The 24541-nt window shown below is 38.0% G+C and overlaps 1 protein-coding gene across 1 annotated transcript in view; it reads right to left on the bottom strand.

The window, feature by feature from the left end:
* The window catches only part of LOC5566986, a 131315-nt gene extending 108204 nt beyond the window's left edge, over nucleotides 1-23111 (bottom strand). The window contains exon 1 of the mRNA XM_001651341.2: nucleotides 21905-23111. The gene's annotated coding sequence lies outside the window, so the exon portion shown is untranslated. The remainder of the gene's footprint in view (nucleotides 1-21904) is intronic.
* Between the last annotated feature and the right edge of the window lie 1430 nt (nucleotides 23112-24541).

Below are 24541 nucleotides of genomic sequence, written 5' to 3'. Positions count from 1 at the left end.
ATTCGCGAGTGAAATGTTGGAGACATTTCATGCAAAAGTTTCAGAGGAACTTCGTGATGAATAACTGGTTGCGTTTTTATTGTGGGATTCCTGGAAGAATCCCTGCAAGAACTTTAGAGCAAACGCGCTTCGTCTCTGTACAAGTGTATCAAACTGAACCCTGTACATTTGTACTTCGGTTCAAACTTGGGTTCAAATAATGGCACAAAGCAGGCAACCAGGTAACGGTTGAAATCCACGCGGATAAATTTCTACGATCATATATGGAACTTCTTGGTTCAAATTGCAAGACCCTTGAGGCTTGAATAAATGTTCCATTTAAGCAGATCAACTAAGATCAACACTTTTCATAACATTCAGCGGTAACTTTATGAAAAAAAAAAAAAAACAATGACTTTACTATATCAACCAACAAGACACGATAAGTAGAAATTGATAAGCGTGGATATCAACTATTTTCTGTCTGACGGTTTGTGTCATCCTTCCAAACCTCGGATGCAACCGAAGATTTTTCGTTTTCGAAATGGCGTTTGCACCGATGTTCACTTTACACATGTTTGCGTTTAGGTTCAATTTCAAGCGTTTCGGTTTGCACACGAAAACAGAGTACAAAGAGAGTACGAAACCGACTGAACCAACGTTTTCGGTGTTCGTTTGGGAAGGCTGGTCAAGACAAAAACCCCAGATGCCAAAGTAAACCATCGAGGATCCCAAATTGTTATTGAAATTAAAGATATATCCACAACTTCTAATACTTCGATTCTTTCTTCACAATAATGAAGAGTTCTCTAAACCAAATAAGTTTAGGTTAAAAAACAGGATAGATAAATAACCTTATTTGAGAGATTTGCAGGCCGAAAATGGCTAATCTCTTAAAATTGAAACAAAGCCACACAAGTAGAAGCATTTATTTAACTAAACTCTTTAACTAAAAATCTCGTTAATAAAGATAGTAAAAAAATATATATGTACAAATTCACAGATGCTTCATTACAATACAATCAAACATAACAACTTTGAATAAAATATGTTTAGTTACACTGCGGAACACGTTTTTGTCTCCAGCATCAAAATACCTCTATTTACTTAATTAAGGGTTGCTGAATCCATTGCCGTTTACAGAAATATCATAGCACGTCTAGCTTTTGAGATATTAGTTGTTGAAAATGCAAAAATTGACTATTTCAGCCAACTTGCAGGCAAGTTTGCCAGCTTGTAGGGCAATTTATTTGCTTAATTTGCCACAGAAATCAAACTTTATGTCTATAACAATTCTTATCATCAAAGTTTATAATACTTTTAATGCGGAAAACTTAATTTTTTGGTGGTTTAGGAAAGTATTGTATTTTGTCATGTAAGAGTAACGAAGAATTTTGTATGTAGACTGCAAGCATGTTGAAAATATCGGTTTAATCTAAATTTAATCGTAAAATTTCAACCAAAATATATCTAAAACGAATGTTTAAGTCCTCTTTTGCATGCTTGGTGGATAAGATCACAACAAAGTTTGATAAAATATACTTCATATTTTAGATAAACACCAATAAAACTTTGTCGACCTGTAGCTTAAAATTGTGACGCGCTGGGAAATTTCTGAGAACGGCATCAGATTCAGCAGCCCCTAATCTACTAGAGACACATAATTTGATCCTTGAGACACGCAAAAATGTCATTTTTGTTGCGCTGTGTCATTTGTAAGTTAAGAGCTCAAAGATGTTCGTTTAAAACCGATTTTCCCGGTGACGACCTCAAATTCCCGGTTTTTCTCGTCTTTTTCCCGGTGGGTTCAAATTCCCGTCTTTTTGCCGCTTTTCCTGGTTCGGTGGCCACCCTGAAATAGTGACTTTGAAAAACATTATGGTTTGCAATTATTCTTTCAAAGTGTCATTTTTTTTTCATTTCACATAATTACTCAAAATAAATTAAAAAAAAAAACAATAGATTTAGGGGAAGACGGGGTAAGACCGCTTGCTTAAGCAATTTAAATAAGGGGTGGTGGTCTTGGTTGTGCTACTTTTCCCCGAATGTCGGTTCCCCGAACGCCAGTTCCCCGAATGCCAGTTCCCCGAACATCCCATTTCTCCGAAATGGATTTTGGCACGCATATTTCTCATATCTTCATACATTTCAGGGTGGTGAACGTACTGGTCATCTGATATGCACCCTTCTTTATTTAATTGGCGGTTCTTTCGTGTTTTACCGTCCTCGGTATTTTTTGAAACATGTGTATAGTCGAGAATGATCAAATACCTCCTTCTTTTGGTTGCTTATCGTTCTTTTGATTTACCATCCTGCCATTGAAAACTATTCTAGCACCTATTTGAACTGCAGTCACTTTTCGGGAAACGGGTCATTCGAGGAACTGGCGTTCGGCGAACCGACAATCGGGGAAACGACATTCGGGGAAAAGTAGCACAATCGGTGGTCTTACCCCATCAACAGTGGTCGGTTTTGCCCGCTTGCGCAAAATTTCACAACTAGGGCCTTATTTCAAAGTTAAATATTTACAATTCATATTTCACTTTACTTAACCATATTTCACATATCTGTTAAAGCATGTACGGATAATTTGTTATGATTAAAAAAGAAATCCCTATTGAAATCCTTAAGTGAGCATCGGTTAAATTTAGATCAAATTCAATATCAATGCGCAAAAACTTTGTTTTTGATATTTGCTATAAAAATTTTAATGTAAATATCACCCTAAATGGTTCGGAATGTCAAAAATTTTGTGTTTATGGAAAATACTTGGAGAACTTTTAAGGACACGGCCATTTTCATGCAAAAATGCAGGTGGTCCGTCTTACCACGTCTTCCCCTACATCAAATTCAGATTGATAAAAATTAAAAGCCACAAAGTGAACATTTAGATTTAACATTTTTAAACTTAGAAGACGATTTCAATTTATCGATGAAAACTTAGAGTTTCATTAAACTGTTCTTCGAGTATTATGTACGATATCAAAGAATTCTTAGGGTTTCCTGGAGAATAATTCAGTCGTTTACAAATGTTATGAACATGTTTTAAATTCTTCGAAAATGTTTGGTTTCAAACAATTTATCAGAACCGTCTTTTTCCTTTGAAGTTCGAAATGAACTGGAAAAATATGATGTAGAAAATTTACAATTTCTTCTCGAAAGAAATTTAGGATGCGGGTCTGGTAGTCCAATGGCTATCGTTTATTCTTTATAAGTAGAAAGTTATGGATTCAATCCCATATCCAGTCCTTTCCTTGTAGATTTTTTTTTAATATTGATCGAGCCTCTGAAAACGTGAGCAAGGGTACTAGTTAATGACTGAACATGTACATGGATTTCAGATGCTTCCTTAAAGACCTTAAAAAGGAGCATAGTATCTATCCCTGAAGATTGATGGTAAAGAAGCAAGAAGCAAGTCTAAGTCGGAAAGATCACTCTAAGAAAAGCAAACCCCAAACTGAATTATTATTCATTACTTCAACTGCTCCACGACGTCATAGTCACGAAGTTGACGCTCCGGTTTGTTTGGATCTGTCGTCGTTACACGCCAATCGCATCTCGGTTCGGTTCGGTTATCGGTTCGCTTGTTATCGCATATCTCCGGATCAATAACCGTATTTTTCCACCACCCATCCGGATGTGTTTTCCTTTCGTGTCTCTTCTATTTATGGCCGTGGTAGGTGGTTCACGTAGGCAGACAAGCTTGAAGTAACCCTGACGCGGCGGTACAGCGATCGGATTACTTTTCTGCGCTTCTAGATAACAAGATTTTCCGAGATAAATTGAATAATTCTTGCAGAATTGAAGGAATATTTCTATGATGACTGAAGATGATGAAGAAACCATGAGTTACACAGCGTAACAAAAATGACATGTTTGCGTGTCTCAAGAACCAAATTATGTGTCTCTAGTAGATTTGGGGCTGCTGAATCTGATGCCGTTCTCAGAAATGTTCCAGCACGTCACAATTTTTAGCTACAGGTCGCCAAAGTTGTACAAAACACTGCTTTTATTAATGTTTACATAAAATTCAAAGTACAATTTATCATACTTTTTTGTAATCTAATCCACCAAACATGCAAAATAGAACTTGAACTTTCATTTCAGACATAATTTGATTGAAATTGCGCGATTAAATTTCGATTAAACCGATTTTTTCAACATGCTTGCAGTCTCCATACAAAATTCTTCGTTTCTTCTATATGGCAAAATACAACAATTCTCTAAACCATCAAAAAATAACTTTTCCGTATCGAAAATAATACAAACTTTGATGATAAGTATTGTTATACACATAAAGTTTGAATGCAGTGGCAAATTAAGCCAATATATTACCTTACAAGCTGGGAAACTTGCATGCAAGTTGGCTGAAATAGTCATTTTTTGCATTTTCAACAGTCAATATCTCAAAAACTGGACGTGCTATGATATTTCTGAAAACGGCAATGGATTCAGCAACCCTTAATTAAGTGAATAGCGGTATTTTGGTGCTGGAGACAAAAACGTGTTCCGCAGTGTTATCGTTAGGATATCATGGACCTTACCAAATTATGAATTTCATGACTTGTAAATCATGATTTAAGAATCAAATATTCATCCGTGTACCGAAAATGAACTGTAAAAGTATTCATCTGCTGCTCGGGACGCAAATCTATCTTTGACGCGTGAAGTGACGAAGCCAATAATTTTATTAATCGCAAAATTTACTTTCTTTCCACAAAAGATAACACGAAATCAACATACATGGAGCCGTTTGAACCTGCCAGCAAAACCAAGTAAAAGTGTGCTGCTGCTGGCTACTGCTCTGCGACTAATCGTCCCGGTAGAGATAGAGCCGTTGTTTTTCATACTCTATTTTGCAACTCATACAACAAGCTCCCCATATAATATATGTAAGTGAAAAATGGTTACAGAGTTTCGCTTCAATGAGCTTCGATGAACGTTCGAGTGCGTGTTGTCTGCATGCTATAGCCGGAGAATCTCCACAACCCATGGTTAGGGTGAGTGTGTAGAAGAGGGGAAAAGAGGGGATCGCGGAATTTACGCACAACCTGGTACGCGTAATCAATCATTGGTCGCGGAGCAAAGTCAATATTGGCGCAGGAAAAGTTTGACGGGAAAATCGGATGGATGATTTTGTGTTTGGGAAATATCAACATGTTTGACAGTTTCGGATGTAATGAGTTGGTTGCCGAATTCGAAATAAACATACAATGTATTTGTTTACACGAATAGATTTTTAAATCTGAACTCAGTAACAAATTTGTCTAGGAAATCTTCTAGTGTTGTTTAAAATTAGGGTGATCCACATTTTCGGATAATTAACATAGTCACCTTTTTATTTGCTGAGATTATGGTATACGTGCAAGTTATGAACCATTTAATTTCAAACGAATTCGCTTTTTATAATTTCTTACGTCGTTTTTTAAGTAGCATCGAGAAGCCTTTAAATTTGCCCCATTTTTTGTTGCTACCGGCCATCCCCATCCACCAACGAAGTCAACAATAAAGCCCATTTGCACCATCATCCAGGCAAAATATTGTCTCATCAAATTATTATCAATTTGAAACGTCATAGAAGTTGGCGCGACAACTCGATCGCCTTCAATTGTATCCATCATCATCGGTGCTCTTATCAGTGTTGTCTGATGTCCATTCGTCCGTGCAAGATTTCAACAAGAGCAAAGGTGACCCGCTTGTGTTATTGACTTTGGCAACTGGTCGCCAATTGAATGTGTAAATTGATTGTTTTCTTGTCTTGAGTGGGCGCGCTTGGCCTGTTTTTTTGAGTTACGAAGGAAGAAAAACTACCAGCAAGATGCTAACTGATTTGTTGCTACAATTACAGCGCGATTCCGGGTGGGGACCGAAAATAGAATATCATAAAACGATGTATGATTGTCACGTGGTTTGTGGAAGGGATCAAAGTATTTCAAGGGCCGTTTCTATTTCCCTTGTAACTTGTGGGATTTCCGAAGTGCCATGTAGTAGGCAGCAAGTCGATGATACATGAATGAAAGCCGATGAGGTGGTATGATACATTTTAATTTGATTAGGAAAATGGCGCCATGTAGTAGTAACGACTGTTCATGGCGTGCCACAATTATGGTTAAATTTGTGGTTAAATTGAATCCTGAAAACAGGATGTAAGAGACCTATTTCTTGAAAAAAAAGAGCAAACAGTAGCTAGGCCTATTTATTTTTTTCAGAGAATTTGGTCTGACATTTCTCTATGGATATTTGTTTTTCTTGAATTACAGCAATTAAATATTATTGTTCGAATAACTACATACATTTTTTATTTCAAGATTTTTTTTCCAGGAATTGCATTTGAAAACTTATTCAGACATTTATCCAAAATCTTCAAGTACTATTTCAAATAGTTCTTCAGGAATTCAATAATTGATTTTTAGCGGCAATTTCAAAAAATGACCTTCCGTTAATTTAGTTCAAGATAACTTCAAGAACTCAATGTGAAATTTTATTTTGGAAAAATTCCAGAAATTTCAGATTCCATCGAAGATTAATTCACATGCAGATTCTTAGTCCCCCTACAATTCATCAGGTATCAGGTATCAGAAGGCCGGCTACAAAGGCACGTTCCCCACCAGTTGGGAGATTTGTGCCATCGCCATATTTGAGCCTATTTCATCATCTACCCGATGGGAGAGGAAAGGGAAGGGAAAGATGGGAGGAAATAGGAGTGGGGTCCCTTGAAGAGGGAACATCGCATAAGCGAATTGAGAACATGTAGCTCCATACCACAATGGGTTCGAACAGCACCCTAAAAAGGGCACTGCAAAACGCATGAGCGTAAAGAGCGCCTATAGCTCATTACCACAGCGGGTTAAGAATAACAGAATGTCCTGAAGATTCAGGCTTCTGAATTCAGTTTCACTTAATAAGTGTTTACCAAGTAATTGGAATCGTATTTGCGAAAAAACTGGACAGTTACATATCAGGTGATACGAAGTTCCATAATCGGAGTCACAACTATCACACACAAATGAGTCAGCACGCTGAATATTTGCCATGTGATAGTTGAGTCGGCAGTGGCCTGTCAACGCTCTGACCAAGAGACTGCAATTCTGCTTTGACAGATTTGTTAAATACTTCACCACCCTTGGAGATGGCTCAGTAATGTACAATTTTGTTTGACGACATGACTCCAAACTATTCCAATATTGCATGTGCTGAGTTGCCGCCCAAGAGTTTATCTGAAGCTTCACCCAGCACTTTGAAATCGGAATAGCCGGCTCAGGGCCAATGAAGTCATGCGATGCTCCATCGCGAGCTAGCTCATCAGCCAATTCATTTCCAGCGATGGAAGAATGGCCAGGTACCCATACAAGGTTTACAGAGTTGACTGAATTCAGTTCCTCAATTTGAGTTCGACATGCGATAACAAGCTTCGACCTTGAGTTGGCCGAAGCGAGAGCTTTTATAGCAGCCTGACTATCTGAACAGAAGTATATGACTTTACCCATTACGCGCTGTTGAAGTGCTGATTGCACTCCACACATAAGGACATAAGGGCAAATATTTCCGCCTGAAAAACGGTGCAGTTTCTACCAAGTGAGTAAAACTGATTCAGCCTTAGCTCACGAGAATATACTCCTGCACCAGCTCTACCTTCAAGAAGGGAGCCATCAGTGTAACATACTATATTGTTTGATATACTTCTTTCCAAATAGCCAGACGTCCACTCTTCCCGTGAAGGAAATTGTGTGGTAAATGTCCTGTAAGGAAAGTTACAAGCAATTGTGAGATCACTTGGAGCAAGGACAATTTTGTCCCAATTCACCAAAAGTGGAAACAACGAAGTGTGTGTAGATCTACGATTCACTGGATTTTTCTCCAGTAGATCCAGTACCCATAAACGGTAAGAGCAAGAGAGTGCTTCTTGTTTAAGATATATGTGTAGTGGCGCAACGTCGAAAATGGCCTCAAGCACTGCTGTGGGAGTTGTAGAGAACGCACCAGACATCGCCATCAAGCACATCCTTTGGAGATGGCCCAATTTTGATTGGATTGTTCTCACTTCGCCCTTTTGCCACCACACAAGACATCCATATGCCAATATTGGTCGAACAACTGTTGTGTAAATCCATTTGATATTTTTGGGTTTGAGGCCCCAAGTTTTACCAAAGGTTCGCCGGCATTGACCAAAGGCCATGCAAGCTTTTTTGACTCTGAAATCAATGTGAGGTGTCCATGAAAGTTTGGAATCTAGAATGACTCCGACATACTTTACTTGATCAGTCACATTGATCTCAGTGCCAAAAAGACGTAAAGGTCGAATTCCATCGCGGTTTCGTCTTTCCGTAAAAAAGAACAATAGGTTAACCGAAAGGCCATATTGGCGACACCAACTCTCGACTACCTGAAGAGCACTTTGCATCAGGTCGAATAAGGTGCTTATGCACATACCAACTATCAGAGCTAGATAGTCGTCGGCAAATCCATAAGTTGGAAAACCGCGATTATTGAGTTGCCTCAATAGCGTATCTGCTACGAGATTCCACAAAAGTGGTGACAAGACTCCCCTTGGGGGCATCCGCAAACACTCAATTTTCGAATCGCTACTTGACGCAATGTCGAGAAGAGATATCGGGTTTTGAGCATTTGATGAATCCAATTGGTAATCATTATAGGTAGCCCATGGTTTCGTGCGGCTTCCAATATGGCATCGAAAGACACGCTATCAAAGGCACCCTCAATATCCAAGAAAACACCCAAGCAGGATTGCTTCTGAGCGAATGCTTTCTCGATATCGTATACAACTTTGTGTAAGAGAGTCACAGTGGACTTTCCAGATTGGTAAGCATGTTGATTCACATGAAGAGGCATGTTTGTCAAATAAACATCACGGATGTGATGATCGATAATGCGTTCCAGACATTTCAGAAGAAAAGAGGTCAGACTGATTGGTCTAAAACTCTTCGCTTCTTCATACGACGCACGTCCTCCTTTCGGGATAAACTTTACAGTAATATCACGTCAGGATCTGGGAATGTACCCGGTAGCAAAACTGCTTACAAGTAGCTTTTTCAAAACATGTTTGATAAACTCAAATCCCTTTTGGAGCAGAACAGGATATATCCCATCCGCTCCTGGAGATTTGAAAGGAGCAAAACTATTAAGTGCCCATTGAATCGATTCAGTAGTTACGATACTGCGAGCCGAGGCCAGAGACTCGTAACTACATGAAAAGACATTTGGTTCATCCGTAGATGCTATATCCACACATCCGGGGAAGTGTGTATTGAATAAACATTCTAAAACTTCATCATCGGAAGAAGTAAAGTCACCATTAGATAAGCAAATTTCGTTCACTTAAAAATCCTTAGATTTTGCAAGGATTTTGTTCAGCCGACTGACTTCACTCAAACTGGAAACATTTGTACAAAGGTTTTTCCAGCCGGATCGTTCAGCAGAACGAAGAGCCTTCTTGTAAGCCTTGCGAGCCGACTTGAACGACTCTGATCCAGCTGAACGGCGTCTGTTCCAACTCCTTCTACATTGCTTCCTGAGTCTAGTCAGATCGGAATTCCACCATGGGGTCCCGACCGCAGAGGACATGCTTCTTCAAAAGCTTCCATAATGTAGGATGTTGTAGTATCAACGGCATCATCCAGATCACTTGGATTTTCAATGGACGGAGAATATCCATGAAATTTGGTCGCAATCAATTCAATATAGAGTTCCCAGTTTGTTGAGCGGGGATTCCTAAAACTCAAAGTCTGCGCAGTTACATTTGAATGTTCAAAGAAGATGTAGCGATGTCAGATAATGATTCCTTATCTGACACATGCCAATTCGTCAACTCGTGACTGATCCTATTCGAGCAGAGCGTTATGTCTAACACTTCTTCTCTATTAGAAACCATGAAGGTTGGGCGATTGCCTTTGTTAAGTAATCCAAGGTCTGTACTACTTAAGTATTCCATCAGACTGGAGCCTCGTGGCGTGGCGCTATCCATACTAAGGTATGGAGGACCAATCTGGTCAAAAGCGCTTAGAACGAACAGAAACCTAAAGCGGTTGGAAAGCACATACAGGATAATGTGCTTAAGAGTAGCAAGTGCATACCGGACGGTATCTAAAGAGGCCGTGTGCATCATAGCCGGGATGACGCCCATCGGGCTCATCATCAAGGAAGATGTTCAATGCTTCAACCAAAGGGGTACTAGAGGAGTCCGCGACACGTGTAAAGAGGAAACGCTCAGAAGCTGGCAGCAGGAATGGGATAACTCCACTAAGGGTAGATGGACCCATCGACTAATACCAAATGTGTCAGATTGGTATGGTAGAAGCCATGGGGAAGTGAACTTCCACCTGACGCAGTTTCTGTCAGGACATGGTTGCTATAGACAGTACCTGCATAGGTTCGGGCACTCAGAATCTCCTGCGTGCCCCAATTGTGCTGGTGTAGAGGAAACAGCGGAGCATGTCGTGTTCGATTGCCCCCGTTTCATTGTTGTGAGAGGTCGCATGCTCACTACATGCGGAGGGGACACGTCCCCCGACAATATTATAGAGAGAATGTGTGCGGATGCCGAGTGCTGGAATGCAGTAACTACGGCTGTCACTCACATTATGTTAGAATTGCAGCGTCTATGGCGAGCCGACCAAGAGTTGGCTGCAGAGGATTAGCCCTGCCGAGGCTGGTCCCTTGTAACATTGTTTAAGTCGGCTAGGAGAAGCAGTTTGCCTAGGCTACTTCTGCTACACGTGTTGTGCTATATGCACTGGTCCCTTCCCGAAGAAATACCGTAAGGTGGTTCCGGGGAGATGAGGGTCTGAGTCCAAGGGTCATGTCGATGCACTGTTCACCACTTGAGCAATTCTAAATGAATTGCTCATGCACAGTGCATAGGCTGGTTTTAGCGGGTCGTCGTTGGTGCGTCATCCCCGCATTCCCTGAGTTATCTTCTCAGGGGATCTGTTTGCAGATTTCCCCCTTGTAAAAAACAAAAAAAAAAAAAAAAAGACTGGAGCCTCTCAAATTGATATCTGAGCTGCCCCAGATGATGTGATGAGCATTGGCATCACTGCCCACAATCAGCGGAAGGCCTTTTGTTACGCAGTGTACGACAACTCGTTTGAAGTCATCCGTTGGGGATGGTTCATCATGTGGTAAATATACCGAACAATAGACGTATTTCCTGTTGAGGTCACCAACAGAAACATCGATTGTGACAGCACATACATCTCTGGTAGTTAACCCAGAAATGAGTGAAGCAACGATTGCTTTATTAACGAGCACGCATGCGCGGGGAATGGCGCGCGAGTTTGCCATTTCAAGTTTGCTGAAAGTAGCAAAAACTGGGTCCACAAGGTTACCTAGATAGAAGTTCCCTCTACGAAAGTAGGGTTCTTGAACTAGCGCCACTTGGGCTGCACCATTTTGCATGAGTCTGCAAAGATTAATCGTTGCTGTTCTTTTATGCTGAAGATTGATCTGAGCTAACCTAACCGTAGCCACTACCCAAACTAGGCAGGATTAAGCTTTTTGAAATCTCAGCATGAAAGAGACTAGCAACGAAAAAACCAGATCGGTATCTATTTAAAGTCGCCAAAGGCGAGAAAGCACAGAATACACTGTGTAAAACGCATAATGCGACTCCATATAGGTGATAATTTAAATTAAATGTCAACATATTCATAATCCCACCCTTATTAAGCCTCAGGATAGAGACTGAAGAAGGGCAGCCGATTATCTCGGAGAAACACAAGGTCACCTGCACCATTGCTCCGGGTAGTACAGGAAGGACTCAATACTGTGGAGGGCGCCCTGGTACCCCACAGGCTCCGTTTGCGGTTAGGTTTTATTTAGACCCCCCTAACCATTCATTCCTAGGCACGGTACGCATCACACCATAAATTAGGGGTCACCTGTGAGGTGGACTTTTACCACCGGAACAGGCAGTCCGTAGTGTTGATTCTTAGCCAGTTGAAACAACCACTACCGACACTACGCGGCTATCTAGGCTGCTCGGGAAAAGGAGGTTAATATTGATGATTAACTCCTGACGTGCCCAAGCAGCCACAATTTCAGATTCCATCGAAGATTAATTCACATGCAGATTCTTAGTCCCCCTACAATTCATGCAGTGATTCTTCCATCGAAGTCACTAGGATTCGATGCAAGATTTTCTTTTAATAGATTTTTGAGAATTGGAGCGACAGTATCTCCAGCGATACTAAGGCTATATTTCTTGAGAAATTAAATAAAATCTAAAACAAATTCTATAGTAAACTCTGACTTGAAACCCCCGATGAACTTTTATGGGCCTCGGATCTTTGAAAAAAAAAACCTCTTAATTCCTGGTGGATTTTTTTTTTTAGATAAATTGCTAAGATAAGAAACTTACTTTACTGTTCATTTTCTGGTTAATTTTATTGTGCAATTTCAGAAAGCATTCCTAATAGATGTCCTAGAAACAACAAACTATGGATGAATTCGTAAAGGAATCTATATAAAAATGGTAGGAATAAAAACTGGAAAAATCAGCGTAGGATCTTCTAGGAATCCTTAAAAATATCTACCAAAACTTTGGAATAAACTTTTGATGATTTACTAGAAATATTGTTGAAATCTCAGTTAGATCTGCTAGTGGAACTACTGGATAAATCGGAGGAAGAGTTGGTCAAATTATCTGTGGAATAAATTCTGCAATAGCCTCTGAGAAAGTTGTTAAGGCAATGGGGAAATTTTTGGATGTGGTTGCGTTGGATTTACTAAAAATCTTAGGAGGAATTTATGGACGAATTCCTGGAAGAAATTGTGGGGAGTGTCTCTAGAATCTTTAATGTATCCCAGCAGAAACTTTTGAAGGTTTCTTTGAAACCTTTAGAATTTTTCACCAGAATTCACTGGAGCAAGAGGAAGCATATAAATTTTCTCTAAAACTCACAAGAGAAAAATATAAGCAATCTCATTGTAAAGTGCTAAGGAAATTTTCACCCGCATTTTCAAATTTCTACCCAGCATTGCTTACAGGAATTTGTCTCAGATTTCCATCTAAAGTTTCTCCATAAACAACATTATTAATTTCATAAAGGATTACTCTATCAATGTATCTAAACCCTTTTTTCTTAAAATACTTACAGTAATTTGTACACTATTATTCTTGGAATTACTCCTGGTGATTATTTTAGAAGTTTTCTTCTTAGGACCCCTGGATTAAATTTTTCACAAATGTTCAAGCCAGAGATTGTTTGAAGAAAATCCTACATAAATTTGTCAAAGTTCTCTTCAAGAATTATTAAATAATATTGTTAAATTTATTTTAGGGCAGGCTTGCCCAACGTATTTGATTCGTGGGAGAAATCTCAGAAACAATATTGATCATTTGTGAATTGTGCTTATGATTATGTCAGCATTCTTTTGAAAATTATGCCCTTAATTAGTTATAAATTAGTGTTAACACTATGAAACAATTCTATCAGACATGTTTAAAGGATTCAGTTATAGTCTCATCCAGTATTGTTTGAAAATCAGGTCCAGAGTTTTCTAAGATTGGAGTCCCGAATTTTGCAAGAATTCAGTGCATGATTCTGTAAAATATTAAAAAAAAGGTTCTCAGATCTAGAGCAGTATGTCCTGTTTATTTCCACAAAAGTTCTTCTTCTTAAAGATTATGTACATCATTCCGGAGATTTTTTTAAAGTTTTTAAAGACAATAATATATTGTCAAAAATGCCATTAGGATTCATCTAATCGTCCAATTAGTACCGTTCTTGAAGTTCGTCAACTAATGATTGTGGCAATGCTCATAAGAACAATGAGCAAAGACTCAGGCGCGTAACGCCAGAGAGAAGAAGAAGTTACAAGAAGAAGAACAAAATCAGTCATTATTTTGCCTTTTTGTTCAACCGATTGTAGTTTTCAGGTATTTAGTAATAACATGAACGCTAAGTTACACCCAATCGCCCTTCTAATGACTAAGACAACACGTATTTTACTAAAACATCAAAAGTGGGATATGAACATGTTCCTTCAAAATCGTTCGCGGTCGGAGTTTCGGAGAATCTCGTAAGTGGTCTTCCTTCCCAATACGTCAATAACCAGTTCGATGCGCTGAACTCAGGATTAGCCAGCAACATTTAAGCAAGATCGGAGATGCAAAACAATCGATCAAGCTAGACGAATATTCATCAATACAGCGGGGATTCGCTGGTTGGAACACGACTCCTTCCATCTAGCGAATCCGACCCGTTAGTTGGATCGACGCACGAACCCCCAACGAGCGAATCTCCACTGTACTGTGTAGCAGACTCGAAAACGTTCGTTGTAGAAGAATATGTAATGAAACTGATGATTTTCAAGCACTTTCGGAACAATACGAAACCTTGGCTATCGTTACAACCAGATGTATTCGAAATAAATTATTTATAGATAATAATCCTAATGTAATCAATATTCATAGTTGCCATCAGTTTGTTTGAAGCAAAGAAGTAATTAGGAACTCGTCAGTGGAGCCCAGAAGAAACGTTTTGGGAAAACTTTAAGGCTCAAGAATCCATCATTCAATCATCAGCAATCATCAAAAACGAAAAACCAGTTTTTTCTTTCAAATTTAAAGAAATCGTCATACAAATCTATCATTGCAATCCATATAGCAAGTGTATGATAGATTTTCTTGAACATTGCTAAATTTTTGAGCAAAAAAACTGGGTTTGAAAATTTGTATAACGATGATGGTTATTTTTCTCTTAAAGCAAAAAGAAACCTTGCTGAGTCGCTGAAATAATCTGAAGTTGAGTTGATTGATTATGTAATCGATGGAATACTCAATTGCTACATATGGTTATATTGTCGCACATTGTAGAAGACCGAGATATCATCAATTACAGACGCTTGCCAAAGGAATCTCGTTTAGAGAAAACTTAATGATAATCAGAAAACGCCAAGGGTCGCAGCTGTTCAAAATAATCCAGACTTTGAAGACAAGACGGTAGACATTGAACATGACAGACTGGTAGATATTCAATGAATAGATTTTAGAATCAAATTGAACAATTGGACGATATGTGGTTCTCAATCCTGGAATGCAAACTATCGTAAAAAAAAACAAAATTAACATACTCCAATCTCCAATCTTGAACGTGGAAATGGAGTTGAAAGTAACATAAAAAAACATAGATTTCCCCAGATTCCCCATCATTATGGAACCAAATGATGGCGAAATTTCCGGAAGTTCCACTTTGAAGCAGATTTCCGTAGAATAGGGCTATGTTGTAAACTTCATATTAATTGTAACAGACGTCCCACACACGACGTTCGTTGTTGAAGTACCTTCATAGTTTCATAAGCTTTATGTGTACCATTTGTATACATAGGCCATGTAAAAACAAAAATCGCATAAGTGATCTTTATTCAAAAACTGGTCCATTCCAAAAAATAAATAAGATGTTACAAAACTGAATGATTTTTCTAATTTATTGAACATTCGGTGAATTGAAATTAGCTCTTGTATAGTAAGGCATCTCATATGGGATGTTTGACAACAGTAAAAGCTGTACGTAAAAAATATGATATTTTTCGGAACAGAATATTGACTAAGCCTTCAATAAAATTTTCCATTTTCCAAAATATTGTATATAAATAAGTTTCTTATCACTTCAAATTGAAGAGTGTTTTAATTGTGTTTTAGAAGTTGAGCATGTTGAGCCTAATCAACCATACGAATTCAACAGAAATTCGCAGGATCCCGCTAAGAATGTCCGAGAGCCCGATAAGAATTATCAGTTGTCCGAAAAAATCCTCAGGAACCCGCTAGAACTCTGAAGAAATTGACATCAACTCAATAGTTTACTAGGAATTATGAGATTATCGCTTAGAATTCTAAGATTCCGCTGCAATATTGCTGAAAATCTTCAAGACTCCGAGAGAAAATTTCAAAAGTTTTAAAGGACTTTCTAGATTACTACTACCAATCTGCAAATTCCACAGGAAACCTTTTAAGAAACCCCAAGATCCTGTCAGATTTTTTTTAAATACAAATATCCACAGTATTCCACTAGATATTCACAGGACGCGGTATAAATCTCAGGAGTTTACAAGGAATCGCCAGATTTGGCATAACATCGGAATCCCAATAAGAAGGAATCCTAATGCCCGAAAGCAATACTCAGTTTTTTTTTAGTATCCGAAAGAATCCGCTGGATTTTGTAAGGAATCTTCAGAATTCAGTTAGAAAACTCCTCGACCCAGCTAGGGATCACGAGGATCTCGTAAGGAACATTTTGATTGTTTCATGCAGTCCGCATACTTGATTGAAATATCGATATGGCACCAAGTGCACTCCAGCCCGAGTACCACTTGTATAAAAAATTCGATCGTTTCTTAAACAATCTAATATCATATCGAATACATCGCATGTTCTAATGAGCTTATTGAGAATAAAGTGTAGTATAGATTGTGTTTGCATTTGTCATGGTGGCGCTATAAATGGCATATAGCAGAAGCCGTTGAATCATTCTACTTCTCTAGCTATTTTCAAAGTTATGGATTAGAGTAAGGTGGGGCAAAAGTTCGACCTTAGTGGTATAATCAAAGTTTCCAGGAAAACAATAGCAGTTAAAACAAAACAAATACCATACAGTGAACCTTCAACATATTGGCTATAATTTTGCTGAACAAACTTGTGTCAAAATATTTACCCATTTTTAGTTATAACAGTTTCAAAATGGATTGTCTTATTCAAACTTTTGCCCCACCGGTGGGGCAAGAGTACGAATCTAGTGTGGGGCAAAAGTTCGCTGGCTAAAATACAAAATATCGATTCTTTTATGACAGGCATACTTTACACCAGCCGTAAACTTAAGTTTGACGAAAAATACACACTAAATTTTCATCAAAAAGTTACCCAAAACCGGGTTAAAGGTAATATACTCAAAAATACCAGTTTTTCGCAAAACTAAGTAGAAATGTAAATTTTTGATGACAGTTTTCACACGATCAGACTAATATAACAAAGTTTGAAGATAATATGTGGATTTTAGGCAATTTGCAATTTTTTCCGTGATTTTATACATAGGTCGAACTTTTGCCCCGCTGATTCGAACTTTTGCCCCACTATGGGCCAAAAATTGTTTTCAAGCATTTATGCAAAAACTAATACACCCCAAAGCAACCTTATGATAGGCCTAGAAACGCCCTTACATAAAATATTGAAAAAGATTTTATCTTCAATTGGTTCCATGCAACGAAAGTTAGACCAAAAATTACATTATTCACGTCGAAATACAACAAATAGCCATAACTTTTCCAAATCTCAATCGATTTTTATGATATTTGGATTGAAAGTCTCTTACTTGAATAGCATACGAACCACCGTGACATTTATAAGATTTGTTTTGAATTGAGCTAGAAATCTTAAAAAGAAACTCTTACCCCACTCGAACTTTTGCCCCACTTTACTCTATATGTTGACGCTTCTGAAATTCACTTGAAATTCCATAAAAAAGTTAGAGACACGACTTTTTGCTTGGCTTGCTTCTATTGCTATGTTTTACTTTTACATACACTATGCTTGAAATTTTACAACAAAAAGAACAGCGAGCTGAAGAGGCAAAACGAAATCAATGATAGAAATGTTGTTAGTCATAGACGTTTTGTTCCTCTTGTGTCAATGCTTGCGCCTTGTTCAAACGAGCTGTTGAAAATCTAGAGAAACGTGAATGTTATTACCTATCGGCATACTCAAGTGGGCTGGTCATATAACGTGAATGCCTGATAGATTGAAACTCTAGTTGAGATAATGACCTCATAAAACGTTGCAAATACACGACCATCTAGAATTGAAGAAGCGCGTACGGGACCTCTATCAGTCGGTGCGATTTGGGAGAATAACGACGAAAATTCAACTCTGGAATGCGGTAAGCATGGAGCTAGCTTGCTTTTCAGATGACTAAACTGCCGTGAATCGCAAGTCAGTCCCATCTGCATTTTCGTCGAAATTGAGTTGAGCTCACTTTTCAACATATCTTCCAATGCTCTTTCAGCTGCACTAATGATATAATTTGTTCGGAAAAATTGATAAAAAAAAACAGCAGGTCAAAATGTCCCATACTGGAAAGTAACCGCATATCAGTCCCACTACAGATTTCGCACCCCGTAACATAAAAATGAACCGTTTTTTGATCATCTTTATATTTTTCTCGGAAAGATATTGTAGTAAAAAGCAAATTGTGAAAAATTCATTATGATTTGAACATGTTCCAATCCTCTGGAATTTTTTGAATATTCGTATGAAAAACAAATTTGGAAACTTCACAGCCCATTTTCTGAATGCCTACTTTTTACAGATGGGACTGACTTGCGAATCACGGCAGTAAACCTGAAGACACAATTATATATACAAAAAAATCACAAATTTTAGTGGAATTAAAAATGTTGCCAAAAACGGATCCCTTTTGTTGCCAAAATCGGGGGGTTCCAAAAATGGAGCATGCCAAAAACGGAATCCCGCTGTATTTGTCCAAAGTTTCTTTCTTGTATTACTGCAAAGATATCTTCAAGAATTTATAAATAGATTGTTTAACGGCCTTTCTATGGAAATCGCCCATCCATTTGATTCAAGATGCTTTTAAATATTCAACCTGTTTTTTTTTAGTTCAACTCCAGAAATTACTTCAGAATTCTTCCGAGATATGATATTAAAGAAAACATACAGGACCACAAGAGCGATAATAAACATAGGGAGATATTCAAAACTCAGGGTGGCCACCAAATGTTCATTTTGAAATTCCCGCTTTTTTCCCGGTATAATTTTCACAATTTTCCCGGTTTTTAATTGAGGAGCCTGAACGTGACACTTCGATCGGTTTTTCAATTGAATACACCAACAATTTTATTTTAATCTTTTCAACGGTATTTTTCCGTCCAAAAAGAAAAAAAATATTCGTAGAAGACTACCTTGTATTTTTTAGCTCTCGTACAATTGGTATGGAATGACTTGTTCAAAAAACTTAATAAAAGTTAATGTCAAATTTGCTTTCTTGAAGGATTTCCCAAAAATATTTTTCCACTCAAACACGCCGGAGACCCTAAAGAAAACAAAAGTGAAAGAATAATTCAAATCAGTCGTCCCGTTCTCAAGACAACTCGTGACATACAAACAGCATTCCATTTACATGTCTAGATATCCCCTTTTTGTTCCCTTTTACCCTAGTTAAAGTATTTCATTTTTCAATCTTTTTTTTTTCTTCATACACACTTAACTTTTGTTCGCGAGCTCGGCATTTTTAAATGCTGAGTCTACTCGGCTTCTGCCCATTTTGCTGAAAACCCAGCTAAAAAATAATTTTAACCGAGATTCGGCCGCTTCTGAAACTGAAATCTCGGTTAGTTCTACATTTTACCCGTATCTCGGCAATATTGTAAGCCGAGCACCAACGTTAACAACGTTTTCACCGAACTCAGTTGGCTAGAATGCTGATATATCGGTTTCCATCTAAATTTACCGAGATTCTCAGTATTTTGTTTTACCATCTGCCATCTTGCTTTCATTTACATTCGGAAAAGTGCATCGGTTTTGTGTATACGTAGAAAAGTAGTGAAAATATCGTGGAAAAGTTTCTACAATTAATCAAGTGCCTGAAATTATAAGTCTGGAGGAAGTTAGATTGTACGAACTCTTCTGTAAGTATGCTCAAAGTTGTTGTTTTTATGTAATTTAGTATACAATGTCGTTCGTTTTCTGCCGGGAAGTAATTATGGAATAATTAGTCGAATTTTAAGGACATGTCAATAATCATTTTAAATTATGATTTATGTGCAGCCCAAAGTTAGCATTGCTTAAAAACACAAATGTAAACTAAATAAATTAAGAATATATTCTGCGGCCAAAAGTGCCTCAATAAAGATTGTCGTTCATTTTTACTGAGATTTCAGTTTGTGAGATGCCGAGATTCTCAGTTTAACACGGTAGCTAAATTCTTTCACAGAAACCGAGTTAATCAGCTAAAACTATTAAACCGAGATGACTGCCGAGCGCTTGGCTGTGCGGATCTCAGTTTCCGAAAGCCGAGTTTCGGCATTTTATTAAGTGTGTAAAAATGAAGAGTTCACTAAAGCTAATAAGTTAAAAATGAGGATGAAACAAAGCCACACTAAACTAAAGTATCTAAAGAAAATAATGAATTCAATATGTTACTTTATGCAAGAAGTTTTAATATCTGATTCAAAACTTTGAGTCAAATAAGATAAAGAAAAAAAAATAAGCCCTGATAGTAAGAGATAAAAAAAATAAAATTTTCCAAAACATTACCAACCAACTTGAGTGTAGCAAACTAGACTGTTTCAACAAGAAAATTTAAAAGTTATTTGTCCAAGATAACAGATACTTAATGGCATAACCATACTTAATTGATCATAACCATATCAACTTGCTACAACTTATTTTTGATGATTCATAGATTTATAGCTTGAAGATGTTTTTTCAAAATAATTTTCCCAGTGACCATCTCAAATTCCCCTCTTTTTCCCGCTTTTCTCGTTTTTCCCGGTTCGGTGGCCACCCTGAAAACTGAAAAGGCAATAGATGTCTATTTTTCAGTGGTAGTAAAAACAAACCCCTATTTTGGGCAGATATCGAGACTTGAATTTTTGTTAAAAAAAACTTTGACTTTTTTGATACGTCAATAAATACAGTTCGTGTTAAAACATGAATGTCTCTATTATTCCGCATTTTTGGCATATCAACATGGATTACGGGAAGAGAAAGCATCTTAAAGGTGGTGAAAGTTTGGCAGGTTTTCTTGTTTTGTTGTTGCAAATTGAATTGAAGTCATGTTGAGAATCTCAAGGCAGAGGTTGGTACGATGTTTAGTCAAAAATAAAATACTAAATGCAAATAATTGTTTTTTTTTTCATGATACAAATATTTTGAAGCTTTCAAACTTCAATAACATGTAAAGGGTGGAAATAAAGATCAGAAAAAAGATACAGGACATAAAACTTTCCAACGAACTAAACCGTCATTTAAAAAAAAAACCCTGGGTGCTCCAATAGTTCCTAAAGTGATTTTTCCATCGATTCCGTTAGGATTTTGCTCAATATTTCTGTTTGAGGCAACTTTATGAATTCAACCAGAAATTTCTTCAGCGATGCCTCCACTGATTTCTTAAGATTAGCTACTAAATTGTCGTTCATGATTTCTTGAGCTTTCAACTAGGAATTCCTCTAAGGATACCATCAAATATTACGACAGAGATTTCCTCAGGGTTCCTTTTGCAAGTCCTTCAGAGAATCCTAGAGAAATTTTCCAAGACACATTTGTCCAGAAATGCCCCCAAAGAACTTTCAAGTTTTTTTTTTAAATTGTTGGGAAAATTCCTTGCAAAATCCGAAATTTAGGAATTAAGAAATTTCGGAGCATTTGAGGCAAACCGTTGATGATTTTGTGAATCCATATGATAATGATTGGAAGAAAAACCGGCAGAGGACTTTGCTGAAGGAATTCATGTTGGGTTTCCTGTGAAAACCTTTTTACAAACTTGGTCAAAAACTCTATTAACGAACCTTTGAATTTTTGTAGCAAGGAATGTAGATTTTTTGAGAAGATCTGCTAGAGCAACTACTAGAAAAATTCGTGAAAAAACCTCTGGAGAATATCCTAGAATCAGAGAAGAGTTTTAGAGTATTTCCTTGGAAATTACTGGAGTTGGTTGCGAGTAATTCCTTTAAAAACTCTGGCGGAATTTTTAACGAAATATTTAGAGAATAACCATATACGAGTCTCTGAAGAATTCTCTGGAGCCTCTAGAATTATTCACCAAGAATCACTGCATGTAGATCGACGAAAAAAGAAAACACAATGGTTAAAAACGATACTTTCTAGAGATTATCATTAATACAGAGACAAGGTCTCTTAAAAGATTCCTGCTTCCAGCCTTGGATTATTATTACTCACCTTAAAAGATCTCCCCTAAAACTTCCTTAACGGTAATATTCTTCCTGTTGGTGCTGATGCCATCCTGATTCCTGTTCTGATCCGAACTTTTGTAAGTAGTAAAAGACAAATTCCCACAAATCCTCCAACACCTCAGCTAGGCTCCAGCAGACTGCTCGCTGTTGCTAAGCTCTGATACTCTGTGCAGCAATGACTCGCTTTCAGAACGTCCAAGAGAGACAGATCAACGTGTCCTTGTTGGATCTGTACTTCTCTTGCTGATGGACCAGACTGACGGTGTATGAATGAGTTGCTTCTTTGTTCTTTTTGCCACTTGAGATGTTTGCTTCTTTTTACAGCAGTTCCTTCCAAGGACCACTGCTGCAGTACTGGTTGATAAATTACACTGTTTTTTATCCCTTCTTACACTTTATTGTGCAACACCTTTCTTCACGTTTTTTCCTTAAAAGATGTCCAGCAAAACTGTTCTTCTTTTGCGGCACAAATGAAGTTTTTACACTTTCTTATTATTCACACTGCAGCTGATAGATACGGCTCTAAAGAAACGCAGGAAGGACCTTTTGCACAAACATTCGCCTGTCTCTCACAATTCACAACAATATTATGGCTGCTGACCGATGGCTGCAGAAAATCTCCTTTGCAAACACAACTTCACGATTCCGGAAAGCTGTGAAAAATTGAACCCCAGCAAATTTACGCAATGACGACGACAGAATCTTTCTTCCACGCAGATGATGATGATGAAGGGTCGTCAAAAATCTTCTTTTTTCGCTTCCACTCTGACACTCGAAAATAGATCTCCTCCTCAGCACTAGCACTCCGAAATGGGGCCAAAATATGGATTCTCACTCTCGACAGCTGCACTCCTCAAATTTTTTTCGCTTCAATAACAATTACCACCAGCTCAATGAACTTTTTGCAGATATTTCTCACTTCGAGCATAAGAATTTTCCAACACGACAACTTTTTTACGCAACGCCATCAAATTTTCCTCCAAAATATTATTCTCTCAAAGTGGAAAAACTGGCCCCTCACTCCAAACTCCTCTCCCCCAACACAACCTTTTGGAGCGAACGGCGCACCAAAAAAATGAAGGCGACGGCGGAACAACACAAAAGACGGTCTTACTCGCGGAGGAAAACCTTCGAGAATGAAAACTCGACGTGTGGAAAAATTTTCACTGCTAGCTCGACTGCTCGATTCTTTCGCTCTCCTTTGTTGACATGTCACAGCTGTCAGAAAATCGACTGCGCGAACGAGCGTGTGAAGGAGGAACGCAAACTTTCCGGGAGTGTTCGTTTTGACGGATAGGTGGCGCGAGCGGTGGATTTGAGAATGTTGGACATTGGAATGGCTGTTACAAAGCGTGGTCAAAATGAGCTAATGTAAATTCGGATTATTGATCATCTTATGTTTTTTAGAGTCCGGCGGCGGTCGTACGCCCGCAGCCGTTACAGCGAACAGACACCCGCAAGGTTAAATGAATGGAAAATCTTTCCCGCCTGAATTGAAAGCACGTGGTTTTCGCGGAATGACAGCAGTGCGTCTATGTATTAGTAATAGATATCAGGAGTCACTGAAAACGATGAGTGTACTTGCTGTCTAGTCCATGTAATACTGCACGCAAAAAAATTGTGCGGTAAAAACTACCATTTTAGGGGGTTAACTTAAGCGCTCGCACCGGCAATTTTCAGCAAACCAGAAATGCGCTTGATTTTACCATGTCTGTTGTCGAAATCAGATTGTTGTAAATTATTTCTGTCAAACGTACCAGTAATGTGGTGGGCTGTACCGTAAACATGGTAAATTGGTCTGAAATTGCATGGTAGTTTCAAGAATGGGCGTAGTCAGCTACAATAGTATTTTTTACCACAGATTTTTTTCCCGTGTGTGCTTCGAAATTGGCTTGTTTAAGGGTATCCAGTTTCATACATATTCTGAATCTACGTTAAAAAATCAACTAAAATCCAAAGTTTTACAATTTTACGTGACCTGGAACTATTTTTAAAACACGTTAGAAATTAGTATGGAAATCATTTTTGAATCACCCCTCGGCAAATATTACTTCGGGACGAGCTGTCATTATGTTAATTGAAATGTCATTGAGTGGACGAGTTAAAATATTTTTTAAACATTTCTGATACCAACATTAAGATATTCAAGTGCAATAAAATCGTGTTATACTTAGAAAAATGAGCTCTTACGTTTGAGCTACAAAAAACTGTAATTTGTTCTTCACTAAACAACCCAATTGAAAGTTCTGTATACACTGAGAAAAATCCACACGTTTGATCCGTGTGCTTAAAATTATGGATCGATTCATGAACGTCTATATCGATTTGTTGTGATTTTCTTACAAACCTCGTGTGTGTTACACATTAAATTCTTTAGTTTTGCTTCATGGACCGATTCATCATGAATTCCATAATTTTCCACATAAGTTCCTGAAGCTTTCCATTTCAAATTCGTGTGTGTCAACCTATGGGTGCATATATCATCATCCAACACGGATTCAGTGTGTTTATCTTATGGTTATCTTGTATCATGCTCATCATGTTCAAGTTGGTTGATTTGAAAACGATGAGCTTGCTGTCGATTTCCGTGTTCCAAATTTCTAAATTGTTAATGATCAACCCA

This window comes from Aedes aegypti, chromosome 2 (assembly GCF_002204515.2).
Source record: "Aedes aegypti strain LVP_AGWG chromosome 2, AaegL5.0 Primary Assembly, whole genome shotgun sequence".
Taxonomy (NCBI): Eukaryota; Metazoa; Arthropoda; class Insecta; order Diptera; family Culicidae; genus Aedes; species Aedes aegypti.
The sequence above is the reverse complement of the archived record's forward strand: the minus strand, read 5'-3'. Positions and strand labels throughout refer to the sequence as shown.